The 3401-nt window shown below is 36.4% G+C and overlaps 1 long non-coding RNA gene across 1 annotated transcript; it reads right to left on the bottom strand.

The window, feature by feature from the left end:
- LOC127946292 (uncharacterized) lies at positions 1-1859 on the bottom strand. The gene is made up of 4 exons (XR_008151060.1): positions 1209-1859; positions 332-364; positions 180-249; positions 1-68 (listed from the first exon to the last, which is right to left on the bottom strand). It is a non-coding gene; the product is annotated as an uncharacterized LOC127946292 (long non-coding RNA).
- Positions 1860-3401: the final 1542 nt, after the last annotated feature.

Raw genomic sequence — 3401 nt, 5'->3', positions numbered from 1 at the left:
TAACGTGCAACAAGCCTCCTCTTGATACTGCAGGTTGAAGATGTAGTACACAGCAAACACTGTTGCAACTGCAGTTGAAGAAGCAATTTTAACAATTGTGCACAACAGCAATGTTAACAATTTTATATCTCAGCCATCAGTAAATGTTTCTTCTTCATCATGCGCAATGACACACTAACCCAGCAAAATCAGATGAGGATTGGCAGGTAGATTGAGCGTCTTCTCAAACTCAGATGCAGATGCTGCAACCTGTAGAGAACACACGATACACAAACAATAATATTACATAATATAATGTGGTGAAGTGGAAAGAAGAAAATTAAATACTTACATCTGCATGCGAATCCAGTCCATCTTCATGTTCCTGGAAGTGGGACATTAACGTTAGAATCTTGACAAGCAGGTGTACCATATCTATGTTCTCAACCTAGGACATCCTTCAACTTTTCATTAAAAACACTTAAAAATGTTCTGTCTACTGCTCTCTCCTCTTCCTCTCTCTCTAACTCGCTCGCTCTCTCTCACACACACACACACACACACACACACTCTCTCTCTCTTTCTCTCACACACACTCTCTCTCTCTCTCACACACACACACACACACACCACACACACACTCTCTCTCGCTCTCACACACACACACACACACACACACACTCTCTCTCTCTCTCTCTCTCACACACACACACAAAACTGTATTTGAGGCTGAGGAACAAGTTAGAATGTAAGTGAATGAAGTAACGTTTCCTCTGTGATAAAGAGATTTGTGCCAATAAATCCAGTGCAAAATTAAATTTTAAATGTGCTCACATACAAAGCCCACTTTATTAACAATAAGTCAGAATATATTTAGATTACACTCTAACTAGTTTTAGATACGACTTATATTGAAAGACTAATGTGTCACTCCGAAAAAAACTAACGTTTCTCACCATAACACTAACGCTACTCTTTCCATCTATCCAGTCAAGTGCTCATGCAAAAAGCGATGCTTCCTAAATAAAATTAAGTTTACAGGCCTATTTTCGATTTCCCAATATAGAAGGATAGTATATAAGTTACCAACTTTATACGCACCTAACTTAGCAACATTAATGCAAATAAAACAAATCCTCCATTTTAAACTACACTGGGTTGGCGCCAATGCAAAATGTAAATATAATTGTGTAAGTAAGTGTTTCAGAAAATCAGGAAAACGCACTTACTTCATATCCTCGTTATCTGCAATCTGTAATCGAGATTATATTTGAGATAATATCGGTTTTATTCACTGAGACTGATGATGCTTTTCTCTGGTATCAGACGCTAACCGTTGCTCCCCTCCCCCACCGATCACGTGCTCATCTTCTACCGTTGCGCAATATGTTCAATTCATATCCAATGAAATAATCAGCGAACGCAAGTATTTTATATTTAACTATTTACAAGTTTAACATTTACAGGAGTTTACACCAGGAAAGAAAAAAAACGATGCAAATCCTTCACAAACACACACATACACACTTAACTTTCAGGAGAAATTTTTAAAAATTGCATACATGCTAGTTCACCGTCTTGGCAAGATTTGTCAAAGGTAAATTAAAATATTGTGCCCACATTAAAAAACGCTGCAGTTTAAGATAAAAATGTATTCAGACTTTGATCTGCTTACCTGTAAATGAGCCTCAACTTGAGATGAAATCCATAAAACTTTGACTGAAACCATGCTCCTCCATGCCTCAGCTAGCCTTTGGTTCCCCCTCTCCCACCGATCACGTGTGCATTTACGGTAAGACACCGTAATTTTAGAAAACAGTTCAGTACTGTATATTTACGCTGTTAATATGCTGTAAATTTACAGAATTTTTTTACAGTGAACAACTTAATGATGCATGACCCAAAATAGAACAACTCTTCATTTCATGGAAGTATTTTAACATGTATACATACACATTTATATATATATATATATATATATATATATATATATATATATATATATATATATATATATATATATATATATATATATATATATATATATTAGTGGTGGGAATAGATTAATTTTTTTTAATCTAGATTAATCTCACTGTGATCTTGAAATTAATCTAGATTAATCTAGATTAAAATGGCTCATTCGAATTCTGACGGAGGCATTCAGAATATGTGTGTTACCCAAATAAAACTGACAAACAGTAAGTCTTTGACAAGGGGTTTATCAAGATAGGGGGTGCATTAGAAAAGGGGCTCATCTCCTGTTTCCAAAATGCATCACAATGTGCCTGAAAAAGCTTAAACTAATTCCACATTGCACAAGGTGCAAACAAAATTACGCCTGTTTCACACCAATGTTTAAGTTTTTTTTCAAGTTTGTAGGTGTCAAGGTACAGAAACCAAATAATTAAAATGTAAAATAGCACTGGATAGTCTTCAATGTAAAAATGAAATATACAATCAAACCTACATTTATTCAGACACCTTCAACATTTCTCACATTATTACAGTTTTGCTATATAGATCAAAAATTGAACCCGGTGTCTGAATAATTTTTGGTTTGACTGTTAAAACTACAAACTACTTCAGTCAAGAGCAGTGAGTGAATTTCTTTCATTTTCTTGGATTAACATTACAGCAGCCAGCAGCTAAATTAGGCGCAGTCACTTTAAGAGACGATGAATGCATCCAATATAATACACATCCCATTTTCCCCTCAGCTGTTTACTTTCACTTAAGAAATAACTGACAGTTTTTTTCGAGCATAATTTCTAAGGATGGATATTTTGACATATTTTGTTTGTATTTGTCGGCACAAGAGCAAAAATAAGCAAATTCGATGTTCAAGTGTTTTGAGACGCCTTTCTCTTCGCAGAAGAGAGCCCGGTTCAGTGTCGCTGTCCGTGATACGCGGCTCTCTCTCTCTCTCGTGCGCACCGAACACCAGTAACCAGCTACTCCGTTCAGCTTTTCCGCGTCTTGTATTTGGATGCTTTAATGTTTAAATCGACAAGCGGTAAGACGTAAAAACATGTGAAAAAGATACGCTTTCGTGACGATGCGCAGCAGTGGCCCGGCAACTGTCCTGAGCATCTTTTTAGGCTGGCCTCAGTCAGTCGGTTATATAAAATATCAAGGTGAAAGTCATCATAGCTCGCCTAGACCCAGCTCCCAACCCAACTTTGAGAATAGATTAACGGCGATATTTTAAAAAAAAAAAAAAAATCGCCCGATAAGAGTCTCGCGTTAACGCAGCACGTTGACGCCGATAACGGCCCACCACTAATTTATTTATATATATATATGTGTGTGTGTGTGTGTGTGTGTGTGTGTGTGTGTGTGACATTTTTTTAAGTGACCACAGAGTTCCTTGATGATTGTCTTTATTATAAACTAAATGAAGCACTTGCAATATGAAATTTGAG

The sequence above is a fragment of the Carassius gibelio genome, chromosome A24 (genome assembly GCF_023724105.1).
Source record: "Carassius gibelio isolate Cgi1373 ecotype wild population from Czech Republic chromosome A24, carGib1.2-hapl.c, whole genome shotgun sequence".
Classification (NCBI taxonomy): domain Eukaryota; kingdom Metazoa; phylum Chordata; class Actinopteri; order Cypriniformes; family Cyprinidae; genus Carassius; species Carassius gibelio.
Note: the sequence above shows the minus strand (reverse complement) of the source record. Positions and strands in the feature narration are given on the sequence as shown.